At 40.5% G+C, this 19,021-nt stretch overlaps 1 pseudogene; it reads left to right on the top strand.

Moving 5' to 3' along the window:
• Window positions 1–986: 986 nt before the first annotated feature.
• Window positions 987–1,261, top strand: LOC124511358 (ragulator complex protein LAMTOR5-like; annotated as a pseudogene).
• Window positions 1,262–19,021: the final 17,760 nt, after the last annotated feature.

The raw sequence follows: 19,021 nt of genomic DNA, 5'->3' as shown, positions 1-19,021 counted from the left end.
GGAACATTCTTCATCCATCTTGTTCTAATCTTGCAAGTGGAACCAATGTCTAGGTTCCAGTTTCCCTCCATAGTATTTTGAGAATTAAGCATGAGAAATAGTTACTACTACTACTTAGGTTTTGAATAGTACTTTTAACTTTCCAAAAGACTTTGTTGTCTGGATCTTGTGTTTTCCTCCCAGTTGTCCCTCAAAGGCAAGTCTTCCCCTTGTGTGACAGATGTGAGTCATGGAGACCCAGGGCAAAACAAGCCAAAGATCTCACAGCAAATAAGTGCCCTGGTTGGGAGTAACACCTTCGCTTGCCTCTTTCCTCCACATGCATCAACATGGGAACATACTGAGAAAACAACAAAAGCAGAGCACAAAGAAATCACCAATTACATCAAATACTAGCAGATGAATAGAAAGTATGAAGCATTTCCAGTATGTATACTTCATACAATATATAGCGTATCTAAGTTTCTAGTGCATCTGGATTTTTAAAAAAAATATCATTTTCATAAAGTAATAGAGGCCAGTGAATATTCTTAGTTCACTCCATCAAATTATGACTCAGTTAACTGAAGGGGATAAAAAACAAAACCATTCTTTACTGCCCAGTGATGTGTGATGTACTTTGCACTTCTGTAACCACCCTGTAAGATGATCCTCCCTGGTATGGAATGATGCCAGCCAAACAAGAAATTTTTTTAGAAATAATTACATTTCAGATTATTTTCAGATTGCTTCATTTGAAACAAAGTTTTATTTTTTGCCACCCTGTTCCTTTCCCCAGAGGTAATCAATGAGAAAGAATTTAAACCATGAAATCTGCTGTAATCCTGCACATGCCCTGGGCAATATGAAATAAGATATTTGGGGCTAACATCTTAGGAAATATTACCTAATCCAGGAAGTGTTTGGATATTGTAAGACCTTGGTTTATGGACAACTAAGTATATAATGTTGGAAGCAGGGTAGGGGCGGGGCAGGCAGCAGGCGGGATGGAGACGACCTTGGAGCAACACTTGGAGGACACAGTGAAGAATTCATCCATTGTTGGAGTCCTGTGCACAGATTCACAAGGTCTTAATCTGGGCTGCCGCGGATCCCTGTCAGATGAGCATGCTGGGGTAACATCTGTTCTCGCCCAGCAAGCAGCTAAGCTAACCGCAGTCCCCACTAAATTCCTGTGGTGTGTCTAGAATCAGATAATGGGAACATTATGATCCAGAAACATGATGGCCTCACAGTAGCAGAGCACAAAATGGTCTCTTGACATCTCATTTCAGTTCTCCAGCAGCCTGTCTTAGGGGCTTGATCCTATGTTAATTATCTTGTAGAACTATTAAACTTCCAGTGGTTAGGCCCCATTTGTTTAGTGTGCATTGGGCACTTTTCTATGAATTTTAGAGTAAGCTGCTTTTTCACACTCAGCGGACTGACTTATCAAAATATAAGTAAGAAAGAAAGGATCATGGTTTGAGGCAGCAGATCCAGGTCACCTTGTATATAGAATTTTGTTATGTTCAATAAATCTGGTTGGACAACTAGAAAGAAAGAAAGAAAGAAAGAAAGAAAGAAAGAAAGAAAGAAAGAAAGAAAGAAAGAAAGAAAGAAAGTCGGAAGCAGGTTCTAGTCAAGGGTCAAGGTAAAAATTTACATATCACTTAAGCATAAAAGAGGACAAGGAGTGAAATAATGAGTGTGGGAGAAATGAATCATAACTGGGAGTTGTGTGTGAGTCCAAGACAGGAAAGGAGCTTCCACAAGTCCATCGAGCAGTTAAGAGCAGAGAAAATCCAGGTGCCCAAGAACAGTCAAACAATGTGTAACCTAGGCCCAGAATCCAGTTCCAAGATGGCCCTTCTTCTCTGAGCTGCCCCAAAGACTGCCTAGTGATCTGGAGCCCCTGCTCCTGCCCTCCAAAAGTTATGTATGATCTAAATTGCTTTATGAGCAGAGAACCCTTCAATTTTAGAGCCGAAAAGAAACTTAAATATTACCTAATAACACCAAGTTCTCAAGCAATTTGCTCCCTGGGCCACATAATACTCTTAAAGGTATTGAGGACCCCAAAGAGTTTTAGTTTATGTGTGGGCTATATCTACTGATATTTACCATATCAGAAATTAGCTCTGATAAAATTTTTAAGTACTTGTTAATTTAATATTTTTAATGTGTATTTATTTTTGAGAGAAAGAGAGAGACAGAGTACAAGCAAGGAAGTGACAGAGAGAGACAGAGACTCAGAATCCAAAGCAGTCTTCAGGCTCTGAGCTGTTGCACAGAGCCCCACACAGGGCTCAAACTCATGAACTGCGAGATCATGACCTGAGGCAGAGTCAGATGCTTAACTGACTGAGCCACCAGGCACCCTGTACAGAAGGTCCCTTTTATGACTATGTGCTTTCCTACATGTGCATCCTGACAGTCATTTAGATATATAAATGAGGTGATGGATACCTATAAATGTTTACTACAGGGCTTGGCTCATAGTAATCACTCAAAAAAAAGGGGGGGGGGGAGCTCTTCCTACTATTGTTGTTAATAGCTGTTATTAAGTACATTCCAAGCAATGTGCCAGGGACCAAGGGTCATATCAAAGTGAGTAGAATGGCCTGAGCTGTCTAAGAGTAGGGGAGGTAAGATAAATACACACCTATATAGAACAAAACAGATTATGTCAAGAATGATAAAAAACAAGGGAGATGCCATATTCATTCATTCATTTATTCACTCTACAAATATTAACTGATTGTTCCCCATGTACCAGGAGCAACAGCCAGGAGGGAGCCAATGTAGTGGAGTCAAGTGAATGAGAGGGAGGGCGGCAGGAGGTAAGGTGAAGAGATAGGGGTGGCCCATGCGCACACTGTGTGGGCCTTTGTAGGTCAGTATGATTGGGGATATAAGGAAATGTTTCATGAGAAATTGGCATTCAAGTTAGAAATTGAGAAGAGGTAGGATTTGGAAATAGAGTTTGATACACACATTTTTTTAATTCACATTCAACAAACATTTGATTTTCTTGCTAAGTCTGCTCCATGTTGTACAAAGGATCCCTACTTTCTTTTTAATTTTTTTAAATGTTTTATTTATTTTTTAGAGAGAGAGACACACACACAGAATATGAGTGGGGGAGGGGCAGAGAGAGAGGGAGACACAGAATCTGAAGCAAGCCCCAGGCTCTGAGCCATCAGCACAGAACCCGATGCGGGGCATGAACTCACAGACCTATGTGGGGCATGAACTCACAAACCGTGAGATCACGACCTGAACCAAAGTCAGACGCTTAACCGAATGAGCCACCCAGGTGCCCCAAGAATCCCTACTTTCAAAGAAGAAAATTTTGCATTTGTTTTTATTATATAAGGAATACATGCTCACTTCAAAACATTTAGAACATGCAGATGAGCAAAAATGAGAAAATAAAAACCACCCACAATCTTCCTATCCAGAGAGAATCCCTTTAATTAAGGCCAGGATTAGAGTAAGGTGAGTGACACATTTGCCTCAGGTACAAAATTTAAGGGAGTGCGGGGGAGGACAGTGCTAACAAATTCAGTAATCAAGATAAATCATATTTTAATGTAATAGTTTTTAAAAAGCAAAAAAATCCACAGTGACACAATACCTAAATTTTAATAAAGGCAGGATCCAACCCTGCACTTGTCTTGCTCACCTTCCCTCTCTTTACCCTCAGACTGGCACTGACTGGGCTTGGTCATTTCCTGCGTGTCCCCTCTCCTCCAGATCCAGTCTCTGCCCTCCTTTAGGCTGTGGGAGGCTGAGCCCTGGTGGCGGGTGGGGGGAGGTACCAATGGGCTTCTTTGCTGGGTTCAGCCAACGGGAAGCAATTGCAGGAAACCAGAAAGTGGGGTGTTTCTTCTCCACTCTCTCCCTTTTCATCACCTAAGTTCTGGCAGTGGTGGCTTTTTCTGCAAAAACAGCTCCTGCCCAGAAGCCCCACTCCCACACTTCCCGCTTTTACAGAGCTTCCTTTCCTCCTTCAGGCATACTGCTATTGTCAGAGGGTGGGTACCTCACATTCTCTTGCTGATTCCCTTAATGCTGCTTACATTTCTGTAAGTTGACCTTTTAGAAGAAACTACTTACTAAATTCCAACTTAGGGTGCCTTCTGCTTTTTAAAGGAACCTTGACTGTTAAAAACATTGTCAACATTTTAGTTTTAAGATATTTGCCTTAAAAAAATCTTTTTTAACATTTATTCATTTTTGAGAGACAGTGTGAGTGGGGGAGGGGGAGAAAGAGAGGGAGACACAGAATCCTAAAGCAGGCTCCAGGCCGTGAGCTGTCAGCACAGAGCCCCACACAGGGCTCAAACTCACAAACCCTGAGTTCATGACCTGAGCTGAAGTTGGACACTTAACTGACTGAGCCACCCAGGCACCCCAAGCATCCAACTCTTGATTTCAGCTCAGGTCATGATCTCTCAGTTTGTGAGATCAAGCCCCATGTTGGGCTCTGCACTGACAGCACAGAGCTGCTTGGGATTCTCTCTCTCCCACTCTCTTTGCCCTTTCACCACTCATACTCTCTCAAAACAAATAAATAAACATAAAAAAAAAAGAGTCTCTTATGAAGGTTTGTTTCCCTTTCTTTTTCCCCCTTCCCATATGTTCATCTGTCTTGTTTCTTAAATTCCACACATGAGTGAAATCATATGGCATTTGTCTTAGCATAATACATTCTAGCTCCACCCATGTGCTTGCAAATGGCAAGATTTCATTCTTTTTGATGGCTGAGTAACATTCCATTGTACATATATACCACACCTTCTTTATCCATTCATCAGTCGATGGACATTTAGGCTCTTCCCATAATTTGACTGTTGTGTGTGTATATATATATGTGTATATATATATATATATATATATATATATATATACGTATATATATATGTGTGTGTGTGTGTGTGTGTGTGTATATATATGTTGTATGTATATATATATATGTTGTATATATGCTGCTATAAACATAGGGGTACAGGTACCCCTTCAAATCTGTATTTTTGTATCCTTTGGGTAAATACCTACTAGTGCAATTGCTGGAATGTAGGGTAGTTTTATTTGTAACTTTTTAAGGAACCTCCATATTGTTTTCCAGAGTGGCTGTCCCAGTTTGCCTTCCCACCGACAGTGTAAGAGGGTTCCCCCTTCTCCACATCCTTGCCAACACCTGTTGTTTCTTGTGTTAATTTTAGTCATTCTGACAGATGTGAGGTGGTATCCCATCATAGTTTTGATTTGTATTTCCCTGATGATGAGTGAGCATCTTTTCATGTGTCTGTCTGTTAGCCATCTGGATGACTTCTTTGGAAAAATGTCTATTCATCTCTTCTGCCCGTTTCATTTTTTTTTTTAATGTTTGTTTATTTTTGAGAGAGAGACAGAGAGAGAGAGAGAGAGAGAGAGAGAGAGAGAACATGAGTGGCAGAGGGACAGAGAGAGAGGGAGACACAGAATCCAAAGCAGACTCCAGGCTCTGAGCTGTCCACACAGACCCCGATGAGGGGCTCAAACTCACCAGCTGTGAGATCATGACCTGAGCTGAAGTGGAAGCTCAACCAACTGAGCCACCCAGGCACCCCCTGACCATTTTTTAACTGGATTATTTGTTTTTTGGGGGGTTGAGTTGGATAAGTTCTTTATAGATTTTGGATACTAATCCTTTATCAGATATGTCATTTGCAAATATGTTCCCCCATTCTGTAGGCTGCCTTTTAGTTTTGTTGATTGTTTCCTTTACCGTGCAAAAGCCTTTTATCTTGATGAAGTCCTAATAGTTCATGTTTGCTTTTGTTTCCCTTGTCTCTGGAGACAGGTCTGGTAAGAACTTTCTGCGGCTAAGGTCAAAGAGGTTGCTGCCTCTTCTCTAAGATTTTGATGGTTTCCTGTCTCACAATTAGTTCTTTCATCCATTTTGAATTTATTTTTGTGTATAGTATAAGAAAGTGGTCCAGTTTCATTCTTCTGCATGTTGCTGTCCTGTTTTCCCAACACCATTTGTTGAAGTGACTGTCTTTTATCCATTGGCTATTCTTTCCTGCTTTGTTGAAGATTAGTTGGCCATATAGTTGTGGGTCCATTTCTGGGTTTTCTATTCTGTTCCATTAATCTATGTGTCTGTATCTGTACCAGTACCATACTGTCTTGATGACTACATAGTCTGGAATCGTGATGCCTCCAGATTTGCTTTTCCTTTTCAGGGTTTCTTTGACTATTTGGGGTCTTCTGTGGTTCCACACAAATTTTAGAACTGTTTGTTCTACCTCTGTGAAAAAATTCTGGTAGTATTTTGGTAAGGATTAAATGTGTAGATTGCTTTGGGTAGTACAGACATTTTAATAATATTTGTTCTTCCAATCCATGAGCATGCAATGTTTTTCCATTACTTTGTATCCTGTTCCATTCTTTCAAAAGAATTCTATAGTTTTCAGAGTACAGATCTTTTACCTCTTTGGTTAGGTTTATTTCTAGGTATCTTATGGTTTTTGGTGCAAATTTAAACGAGATTTATTCCTTTATATATATATAAAATTTATTTATTTATTGCTGTTTCGTTATTGGTGTATAGAAATGCAACAGATTTCTGTACATTGACTTTATATTCTGTGACTTTGCTGAATTAATATACTAGTTCTAGCAATTTTTGGGTCGAGTCTTTCAGGTTTTCTACATAGAGTATCATGTTGTATGCAAATAGTGAAAGTTTGACTTCTTCCTTGCCAGTTTGGGTGCCTTTAATTTTTTTTTTGTTGCCTGATTGCTGAGGCTAAGACTTCTAGTATTATGTTAAATAGTAAAGGTGAGAGTGAACATCCCTGTCTTGTTCCTGACCATGGAGGAAAAGTTCTCATTTTTTCTCCATTGAAGATGATATTAGTTGTGGGTCTTTAATATATGGCCTTTATGATGTTGAGGTATATTGCATCTATCCCTACTTTATTGAGGGTTTTTATCAAAAATGCATGCTGTATTTTGTCAAATGCTTTTTCTGCATCTATGGCTAGGATCATGGTTCTTATCCTTTCTTCTATTGTTGTGGTATATCATGTTGATTGATTTGCAAATATTGAACCAGTGCTGCAGCCCAGGAATAAATTCCACTTGATGGTGGTGAATAATTCTTTTAATGTAGTGTTCGATTCAATTTTCTAGTATCTTGTTGAGAATTTTACATCCATGTTCATCAAGGATATTGGCTTGTAATTCTCCTTTTTCATGCATCTTTGTCTGGTTTTGGAATTAGGGTAATGCTGGTCTTGTAGGAGTTTGGAAGTTTTCCTTCCATTTCTATCTTTTGGAACAGTTTGAGAAGAAGAAATATTAGCTCTTCTTTAAATGTCTGGTAGAATTTCCCTGGAAAGCCATCTGGCCCTGGACTTTTGTTGTTGGAAGACTTTTGTTTACTGATTCAATTGTTTTGCTGGTTATGGGTTGGTTCAAATTTTCTCTTTCTTCCTGTTTCAGATTTGGTAGTCTGTACATTTCTAGAAATTTATCTATTTCTTCCAGATTGCCCAGTTTGTTGGCATATAAATCTTCATAATATTCTCTTAAAATTGTTTGTATTTCTGTGGTGTTGGTTATGCTCTCTCCTTTTTAATTTGTGATTTTATTTATTTTGGGTTCTTTATCTTTTCTTTTTGATAAGTCGGGCCAGGAGCTTATCAATTTTATTAATTCTTTCAAAGAACCAGCTCAGTTTTGTTGATCTGTTCTGTTTTTTTTTGTTGTTGTTGTTGTCGTTTGTTTCTATATCATTTATTTCAGCTTTAATCTTTATTATTTCCCTTCTTCTGCTGACTCTAGGCTTTATTTGCTGTTCCTTTTCTAGCTCCTTTAGGTGTAAGGTTAGGTTGTGTATTTGAGACTTCTCTTGCTTCTTGATGTAAGCCTCTATTGTAATATACTTCCCTCTTAGGACTGCCTTTGTTGTATCCCCAAGGTTTTGGACTGTTATGTTTTCATTTTCATGTGCTTCCATGTAGTTTTTAATTTCTTCTTTAATTTCCTGATTAACCCATTCATTCTTTAGTAGGATATTCTTTAACCTCCATGTATTTGTGGTCTTCCAAATATTTTCTTGTGGTTGACTTCAAGTTTCATCACATTGTGTTCTGAAAATATGCATCATATGACCTCAATCTTTTTATACTTGTTGAGGGCTGATTTGTGACTCAGTATATGATCTATTCTGGAGAATGTTCCATGTGCAGTGGGAAAAAAATGTGTATTCTGTTGCTTTAGGATGAAATGTTCTGAATATATCTGTTGAGTTCATCTGGTCCAATGTGTCATTCAAAGCCATCGTTTCTTTGTTGATTTTCTGTTTAGATGATCTGTCCAGTGCTGTGAGTGGGGTGTTAAAGTCCCCTATTATTATTGTATTATTATCAATGAGATTCTTTATGTTTGCTACTGATTTATATATTTGGGTACTTCATGTTGGGGACATAAATATTTACAACTGTTAGATCTTCTTGATGGATAGATCCCTTAATTATGATATAAAGTCCTTCTTCATCTCTTGTTATGGTCTTTGGTTTAAAATCTAGTTTGTCTGATATAAGTATAGCTCCTCTGGCTTTCTTTTGATGTCCATGCCTGATAGATGGTTCTCCATCCCCTCACTTTCAATCTACAGAGGGTCTTGAGGTCTAAAATGAGTCTCTTATAGGTAGCATATAGATAGGACTTTTTTTTTTTTAATCCATTCTGATACCCTATGTCTTTTGACTGGAGCATTTAGTACATTTACATTCAGAGTGATTATTGAAATATATGAGTTTAATGCCATTATGTTACCTGTAAAGTTGGTGTTTCTGGTGGTGTTTTCTGTTCCTTTCTAGTGTTTGTTGCTTTTGGTCTTTTGTCCCCACTCAAAGAGTCCCCCTTAATATTTCTTGAAGGGCTGGTTTAATGGTCACAAACTCCTTTAGTTTTTGTTTGTCTGGGAGATTCTTTATATTTCCTTCTATTCTGAATGACAGCTTTTCTGGATAAAGTATTCTTGGCTACATATTTTTCCCATTCAGCACGTTGAATATATCCTGCCATTCCCTTCTGGCCTGACAAGTTTCTATTGACAGATCTGCTGCAAATCTGATTTGTCTTCCCTTGTAGGTTAAGGACATTTTTTGCCTTGTTGCTTTCATGAATCTTTCCTTGTCTGTGTATTTTGTGAAATTGACTATGATATGTCTTGGTGATGGCCAGCTTTTGTTGAATTTAATAGGAGTTCTCTGTGCTTCTTGGATTTTGATGTCTGTTTCCTTCCCCAGATTAGTTTTCAGCTATAATTTGCTTAAATAAACCTTCTGTCCCTTTTTCTCTCTTCATCTTCTGGGACTCCTATGATATGAATGTTATTATGCTTTAAGGAGTCATTGAGTTCTCTAAGTCTACATTTATGACCCAATACATTTCCTTCCCTCATCTTTTCAGCTTCATTATTGTCCATAACTTTATCTTCTATATCCCTGATTGATTCCTCAGTTTCATCTATCCTCACTGTCATGGCACCATTTGGGTTTGTATCCCAGTTATAGCATTTTAAATTTCAGCCTGACTAGTTTTTAGTTCTTTTATCTCTGCAATAAGGGATTCTCTAGTGTCTCCCATTCTTTTGTCAAGCCCAGCTGCTTTATTTATAATTATTGTTTTAAATTCTAATTCAGACATCTAACTTATATGTATATTGATTAAATCCCTTCTTCATATTCTTTCTTTTGGGGTGAATTCCTCCATCTTGTCATTTTGTCCAGAAAAAAAAAAAAGGAAACTGGATCCCAGGTGTGTTTTGGTCTGTCTGTTAAAAGAAGCTAGATCCAGGGGCGCCTGGGTGGCTCAGTTGGTTGAGTGTCTGACTTCGGCTCAGGTCATGATCTCACGGTTCGTGGGTTCGAGCCCCATGTTGGGCTCTGTACTGACAGCTTGCTCAGAGCCTGGAGCTCGCTTCAGCTTCTGTGTCTCCTTCTCTCTCTGCCCCTCCCCTGCTTGCACTCTCTCTCTCAAAATAAATAAACTTTAAGTTTAAAAGCAAACTTTTAGTTTAATACTTTAGTTTAAAAGTTTAAAAATAAGAGAAACAATAAAACTCTATTTTAAAAAAAAGAAGGGGGGCGCCTGGGTGGCGCAGTCGGTTAAGCGTCCGACTTCAGCCAGGTCACGATCTCGCGGTCCGGGAGTTCGAGCCCCGCGTCGGGCTCTCGGCTGATGGCTCAGAGCCTGGAGCCTGTTTCCGATTCTGTGTCTCCCTCTCTCTCTGCCCCTCCCCCGTTCATGCTCTGTCTCTCTCTGTCCCAAAAATAAATAAACGTTGAAAAAAAAATTTAAAAAAATAAATAAATAAAAAAATAAAAAAAAGAAGGAAAGCTAGATCCTAGATGTGTTTTGGTCTGCTTGTTAAAAGAGGATAGATTCAAAAAATAAAAATAAATTACAAAATAAGAAATAGAAAAATTAAAATTAAAATTAAAAGTATATATATGTATATATGTACATATATATGTATATACACATATGTATATATGTACACATATGTACACATATATGTGTATATGCATATATACATATACACATATATGTACATGCGTGTACATATGTATATACATATGTATATATGTACATATGTGTGTATATATATATGTGTGTGTATATATATATATATATATATATATGGGGGCACTTGGGTGGCTCTGTTGGTTAAGTATCTGACTTCAGCTTAGGTCATGATCTCATGGTTCATGAGTTCAAGCCCCATATCAGGCTCCCTGCTGACAGCACAGAGCCTACTTCAGATCCTGTCTCCCTCTCTCTCTCTCTCTTTCTCTGCCCCTCCCCCACTTGCTCTCTCCCTCTCAAAAATAAATAAACATTAAAAAAATTTTAATGATAAAATAAAAATAAAAAGGAAGCTAGATCCATCCAATTTCAGCTCAGGTCATGATCTCATAGTTCGTGAGTTTGAGCCCCACATCAGGCTCTGTGCTGACAGTTCAGAGCCTGGAGACTGCGTCAGATTCTTTGTCTCTCTCTCTCTCTGCCCCTCCCCTGCTCACGCTCTGTCTCTCTCTCTCAAAAAAATAAATATTAAAAAGAAAAATTTTTAAAAAAGGAAGCTAGATCCTATTTCTCCTAGAAATGAAGCTTTGCAACACTCTATGATCAGTAGACTTGGGGCCCTGGAGCGGTTTGTGCTGGTTTTCTGGGGTGAGGCCTGTTGTGCACATTCTCAGGTGGACTTGCCCTAGTGGAGATGAGCCTGCAGTGTGCAGGGAGGCGGGGCTTGGTGTAAGCAGCTCCAGCCTCCACTAGGTGGCACTGTTTTGCTCTCTGAAGTCAGTCAGTGCTGATGGGGGAGGTGAAAATGGTGTGGCTCCACTTGCTCATCCCCAGAACTGAGAGCTCACGCTGGCCACCCTTCAGGAAGCCCTCACAGAAGAGCAAACAATCACTTCTGTGTCCCTGGACTTCATCAGATCCTTCCTTCATCCTGCCTACCTCTGAGCTGTCTGCCTGCCAGGCAGCACAGCACTCCTAGGCTTTATCTCAGGTGATGGCTGGGTTCTAAAACTCCAGATTTTAGAGATCCCCACAGTGCAGTCCCACACCAATCCCCTGAGGGAGGGTCTTGCTGCGCTGGGGCCATCCACCAGTTCGTCCCAGAAATCGGCTGCACACGTGCGAGTTTAAGGCAAAGCACAGCAGAAAGCCAGCACCAAGGCTCACTGCCCTCAGCCAGCGCCCCATTGCTATGCTACCATACAGGGCAGCTCAAAGGTACCAGCTGGATCCCTCGCCCCCAGAGAGGTCATGCTGTCTCTCGCGAATGCACTCCAAGCGGGGGAATGCCTCTTCCTGTGCAACCCAGGGGATCCTCAGACCATGCTGCCCACTCAGGGTTTCTGCCCTCCTCCACCAGGGCACTGCCAAGCCCACCGGGCACAACGCTGGCGATGGTGCAAACTTTCACAACTTCAGACTCTGTGCTCTGCTGTGTTTTTTTTTTAATGTTTGTTTGTTTGTTTGTTTGTTTGTTTGTTTAGAGAGAATGTCAGCAGGGGAGGGGCAGAGAGAGAGGGAGAGAGAGAGAATCCCAAACAGGCTCTGCACTGTCAGTGCAGAGTGCAAAGTGGGTCTCGATCCTGACTAGGCTACTAGATAGATTTTCCTCTGCAGACTTTCTGTCTATATCACCTAGGAAAATATTTGGAAAAAAATGACCCTAAAGCTAGAGTAGTGGAGCCACCTGGGCCCTGGTTTGTTACACAATTGAGGAATTCAAGGGGATAACAACACACCTGTCCCTCACAGTCCACCCTCAACCTCCCCTAACTGGTCCCTTGAACCTAGCCTGCTCCTTTCCTGGTTCTTTTGGCATCCTGAGAACTGGGATGTGTTTGGAGCTTTGTGACTTGGTGTCCCTAAGACCCACATGCCAGATTCAAGCCAGGGGTACCAGTGATTTTATCAGTAGGAAGCTAGAAGAAGCTGGAAGAGCCAACCTGCTAGCGTAGACTTCCTCCTCTCCCCCTAAATAAATTGTGCTCATGTTCATTTAGTCCTCATTGCCTAATGATTACAATTCATGCCTATCTGATTACAGTTTTGAAAAACTGGAAGGAATATACATTAAGCAAAAGGCCCTTTAACAAAAGGGCCCAGAGGATGCCCCCTCTTGTCTGCTCTTCAGGGAGGCAGTGGGTGGAAGAAGATGTGGTGGGGAAGGCAGATCTCCTCAAGAGAGTGAAAAAAGTTACTGTACAGAGGAAACATGAGAAAACCAAGACAAAGTGGAGTTAGCATCCACAATAGAGATGCAGCGAGGCAGAAAAAGTAACCACACTCTGCAGGGCTCCTGAGAGGGGTCAAAGTGTCATGGGAACTGACCAGCACACAACTGCAGGGAGTCCACGGGGGAAGCCCTGAAGGGAACACCACAAAGGGGCAGCATTGACACTTCCTTGATGGCTACAGGAGGGCTGGGAAATGTCCTTTCCCAAACATTTTAAAGAAGAAAAACATGAATCTAAGTGAAGATAGCTTTAGGTGCTGTCCCTTAATCTTTTTTTTTCTTTTGGTCCCTTATTCTTTTGCTTAGATTGTTGGAAGAGTTTAGAATTTTCCTTTTTGCTTTTCAATTCTTTCAATTTGGATTTGACATTAACCAAGCACCTAGTGTGTACCCCAGCTTGGTGCTGGGGACATAGAGGAGAGGAACCTCAAGGCTCTTAAAATCCAACAGGGGAGACAGACATGTAAAGGAATATGCATAATTACAGAAGTTTGTACATCCCAGAGAATGCTCATTTCTATGAGGGAAGGAGCGTGGATGGGAGGAGACAGAACTGTCCTTGGGAACAAGACAAGGTTGCACAGACAAGGCATGTCTAAGCAGAGTTTTGAAAGCTGAATCGGAGTTTGTAAAGTGGAATTGGGAGGAAGGTGGAGAGGAGAACATGCCAAAGAAAACAGGTATAGAGGAATGGAACACGAAAAGGCTTCTATCACTAACATGACAGAGGATTTGAGGTAAGATATTTACATTCCTGACTCTAAGTTCCACTTGAATTAAAAGAAATAGTGACACCTATGTAGCAAATCAATTAGTGGATTATGAATCATTTTTCAAGAACACAATGATACCCTCACACCCAAAAGGTAAATGCTACCAAAACTCAGGTGAAATGCATTCTTGGAAAAGGCACTTAGAAAAGTTTATACCAATATTGATTCTGGTTTTGGTTACATGGAGTCCCATTCATTCTGACTTCTGACTTTCACACCCGTCTGTAACTAGATTTTTTTTAAGTTTTATTAAAACTTTGTTTTAAATTTGAGAGAGAGCAAGAGAGAGAGCTTGAGTTGGGGAGGGGCAGAGAGAGAGGGAAAGAATCCCAGGCAGGCTCCGTGCTGTCAGTGCAGAGCCCAGTATGTGGCTTAATCCCACAAACTGTGACGTTATGACATGAGCCCAGATCAAGAGTCAGACACTTAACCGAGCCACCCAGGTACCCAGGTGCCCCCCGTAAATAGTTTTTTTATAGAACTGGACAAGCAGAGCCAGCGGACTGTATCAAAAGCACAATAGAAGAAAATGAGACAACGCAATAACCTGAGGGGGAAAAAAGTCATTCATGGACTCCTAATAGACAACAGGCCAAATGACTATCAGGAAGAGAAAAGCAAACCTTCCAAAATTTCAAAATAATTCCTTGGTCATTTACATCCAGTATGAACCTAGACTTCAATGAGACATGTGATTTTACAACAAATGGGAACATCATCTGCATAACAGTATTTTGGTATTAAATTATTTAATATAACTATGAAATACATTCCTACAAAAACCATCCCACATAGTATTGCTAGAATCCAGCAGCTAACATTGACCCAACCCTTCATGATGTCACTTCTTTGCTCAAAAGCTGTTTAACTATCCTCTGCTCAGTAAAAGGTGATGTTGAAATGTCCCTAACCTTATATTCAAGGACTTTCACAATTGGGGTCCATCCTGCCCTGCCGCTTCCAGCCTTTTATAAAAAATTTATATGTAATTGACATTTAACGTTAGTTACTGCCAATCTTACTTACAATTTCTCTGCAGAAATGCACTTCTTTGGTAAAATTACTTTCTGTGTCCCCAATACATGCCATACCATGTGACTGCTGACACATATAATAATATGTTTTATATGATATATAAATAAAACATATATGTTTATATATAAAACATATATATAAACATATATAAACATATATATAAATAAAACATATATATATGTTTATATATAAAACATATACATAAAACATATAATAATATGTTTTATAATAATGATATTCTCTGGCTAAAATAAAAAACATAAGAAATAAGTGTTGGCGGGGCACCTGGGTGGCTCAGTCATTTGAGCATCTGACTTTGGCTCAGGTCATGATCCCACAGTTCATGGGTTCAGGCCCTGCGTTGGGCTCTGTGCTGACAGCTCAGAGCCTAGAGCCTGCTTTGGATTCCATGTCTCCTTCTCTCTCTCTGCCCCTCCTCTGCTGTGGTCTCTCCCCCCCCAAATAAATAAATAAACATTTTTTAAAAAGAAGAAATAAGTGTTGGCAAGGATGTGGAGAAAAGGAGCCCTCAAACACTGTTGGTGGGAATGCAAACCGGTGCATCCACTGCAGAAAAGAGTATGGTGGTTCCTCAAAAAATTAAAAACAGGATTACCATATGACCCACTAATTCTACTACAGGGTATCTACCCAAAGAATATGAAAACACTAATTTGAAAAGATACATGCACCCCTATGTTTATTGCAGCATTGCTTATAATAGCCAAATTATGGAAGCAACCCAAGTGTCCATAGATAGATGAATGGATTAAGAAGAGGTCTCTCTCTCACACACACACACACACACACACACACACACACACACACACACTGGAATATTACTCAGCCATAAAAAGGAAGGAAAGCTTGTCATTTGCAATAACATGGATGGATCTAGAGGGCATAATGTTAAGTGAAATAAGTCAGAGAAAGACAAATACTATATGATTTCACTAATATGTGGAATTTAAGAAACAAACAAGTGAACAAATAAAAGAAGAGACAAACAGGAAAACAGACTATTAACTACAGAGAACAAACTAACAGTTACCAGAGGAGAGGTAAGTGAGGGCATGGGTGAAATAGGTGGAGAATTAAGAGCACACTTACCGTGATGAGAACTAAGTAATGTATAGAGTTGTTGAATCACTATATTGTATACCTGAAACTAATATAATACTGTATGTTAATTATACTGGAAAAAATAAAACAATGATATTCTCACCTTCCCACTCTCATACCTGACTAGGCCACTAGATGTATTATCCTTTACAGACCCCTAGAAGAAGTTATCTTTTTTTATGTTAATACAAATAATGTTTTTTAAAGTTTATTCATTTATTTTGAGAGAGAGCAAGAGAGAGAAGGGGAGGGGAGGGGAGGAGCAGAGAGGGAAAGCAGGAGAGAGGAAGAGAGAGAGAATCTGTGCTGTCAACGCAGAGCCTGACATGGGGCTCAAACCCATGAACTGTGAGATCATGACCTGAAGTCAGACACTTAACCAACTGAGCCATGTAGATGCTCCAAAATAATGTTTGTTTGTTTGTTTTTTTTTAAATTTTTTTTTTCAACGTTTATTTATTTTTGGGACAGAGAGAGACAGAGCATGAACGGGGGAGGGGCAGAGACAGAGGGAGACACAGAATCGGAAACAGGCTCCAGGCTCTGAGCCATCAGCCCAGAGCCCTACGCGGGGCTCGAACTCACGGACCGCGAGATCGTGACCTGGCTGAAGTCGGACGCTTAACCGACTGCGCCACCCAGGCGCCCCGTTTGTTTGTTTTTTTAAGGCAGTGCAAGTTTCTCAACATTATTAGGAAATGTCAGTAATTACAATGGTTTGGTATTGTGTACTGAAGATCATAGTAAGAATATGTACACTGAGTCATATCCATTTACACTCTACCCTTTAAAGTGTATTTTGTGAACTGAGAACAAACTGAGGGTTGATGGGGGGTGGGAAGGAGGGGAGGGTGGGTGATGGGTATTGAGGAGGGCACCTTTTGGGATGAGCACTGGGTGTTGTATGGAAACCAATTTGACAATAAATTTCATATATTGAAAAAAATAAAGTGTATTTTTTGGGATTTAGATTATCTTTAAACTGACTACACAATATAATAAACTATTAAATTGAGTGCCAATGTTTAAGAAATGACCACTGTACTTGAGGTAGAAAAGCACTTGAATCTGTGATGAGAGTTTTTTTTAATTACTAAAAGATATTTTTTTAGAGAGAGAGAGTGCAAGTGGAAGAGAGTGGCAGAGGGAGAGAGAGAGATACTCTTTTTTTTAATGCTTATTTTTGAGAGAGAGAGAGACAGAGTGCAAGTGGGGGGAGGGGCAAAGAGAGAGATGGAGACACAGAATCTGAAGCAGGCTCCAGGCTCTGAACTGTCAGCACAGAGCCCAACGCGGGGTCAAACTCACGAGCCGTGAGATCATGACTCGAGCTGAAGTCAGACACTTAACCGACTGAGCTACCCAGGTGTCCTGAGAGAGAGATAATCTTAAGCAGGCTCCACTTGGAACCCAGTGTGGGGCTTGATCCTACAACCCTGGGATCATGACCTGAGCCAAAATCAAAATTGGACACTCAACTAACTGAGCCACCCAGGAGCCCCGAGCTTATTTTTTATTGTAGTTTCACGCACCTTGTTGAACCAGGTCTTTTGTGGTTGAATTCATTTCATCACATTGTTTAGTTATGGGGAATTTTGCACTTGTTGTGCACAAAGCAGAAAGTCCCTTTATAAAGCTTGAACAAAGGTTCATTCATTCATTCCTTTTGCAAGTTTCACAGCACTCTCAGTGTGCCAGGCACTATGCTAGGTGCTAGGTATACACAGATAAGAGGTGATCATGTTCTAAAGGAGATCCCCAACATTAGCTGGGGAGATAGAGCTAAGGCTTGTGACAGAGCTATGCTCAAGGGATTCTGTATCGATGATCCAATGGCACCATAATGCTGAGTAACAACCAACCATAAAACTTGAGCAATATAGGACAATAACTGTTTATTTCTCATACATCTGGGGTGGTTGCCTAAGCAGTTCTGCTGATCTTGGTTGGGCACCCTGAAGTGCATGGCCGCTGTTGGCTGATCTAGGATGCTCTCATCAGAATGATTCATCTCTGCTTCATGTGTCTCTCATTATCCAACAGGCATGTTCTAATGGCTTAGACACAAGAAGAAGTGCAAGCCCAACTACACAAGTGATTTTTTAATTTCTGCTTAAAAACCTCCCATTAGTCAAAGCAAGTTGCATGGGTGAGACTAGAATCAGAGTTATATGACACAGGGCATGGATACAGACAGGAGAACTGGGGTCAGTACTGCAATCTATTACAGGCTCTGAACACATGGACTAGGGGCATCTAACAGCCTAGAGAGATAGGAATGGTTTCCCTCAGAAGGGATAGTGACTTGAGTTGAATCTTTTTTTTTTTTTAATTTTTTTAATGTTTAGTTTTGAGAAAGAGAGAGAGAGACAGAGTGTGAGTGGGGTAGGGGCAGAGAGAAAGGGAGACACAGAACTCAAAGTGGGCTCCAGGCTCCATGCTGTCAGCACAGAACCCAACGCGGGGCTCAGCCTGAACTCAAACTGTAAGATCATGACCCAAGCCGAAGTTGGACGCTTAACCAACTGAGCTACCCAGGTGCCCCTTGAGTTGAATCTTGAAAGAGAATGGAAGTAAGCTAGATTATACAGAAGGGACGGTATGTTTAGCAGAGCAACCCACACGAACTAAGAACTTCAGAGATTATTAAGTACTTCTACATGTTTGCTCCATAGGATGTATATACCCTTTATCTCTTTTCCTCATTTCCTATTTGGAATTTAGATGTGAGTCCTAGATGTATAGCAGCCTTCTTTTTAGCATGACACAATAATCATCAGATTGAAGGTCTACAGAAAGATCGCACCTAACAGCATCACTGAGCCACTGAAATGGCCTTGTTAATGGGTCAGCACCCAAGAACTCCTGCAAAATACCCTCGAGAACCACCCTGCTGCTTAGTGCTGCAAGCACCATTATGTCCCTTTCTTCCTTCAATGAAAACTCCAGTTCCTTCAGTCAAGCTGACTCCAGATGCTTTGCATCAATTGCAAAAGTGGTGACACTATTTCTCTCCAGGATGAAGTTTCTAAATTTCTGGAGTTTCAAGTGCTCTGGAAAAGACAGAACCCTTATCCTGGACTCCACATCATCACTGCCAAACATCAACAGGTGCACCTTGGACTCTCATGGCAGGTCCTTCCTCAGTATTCAGTTTGACCACCACTGTCCTCCTTGAGACCACTGTTACCTGTTATCATGATTCCCTTTATCAGGGTTTAGGCCAGTCACGCAAGGAGCCCAGGATCCTAGGTTGTTCCTTATCCCTTGCATTTCATCCCCA

Source organism: Lynx rufus, unplaced genomic scaffold, assembly GCF_022079265.1.
Source record: "Lynx rufus isolate CCGP_SWC_20201006 ecotype Redwood Valley unplaced genomic scaffold, mLynRuf1.p SCAF_16, whole genome shotgun sequence".
NCBI lineage: Eukaryota > Metazoa > Chordata > Mammalia > Carnivora > Felidae > Lynx > Lynx rufus.
The sequence above is the reverse complement of the archived record's forward strand: the minus strand, read 5'-3'. Positions and strand labels throughout refer to the sequence as shown.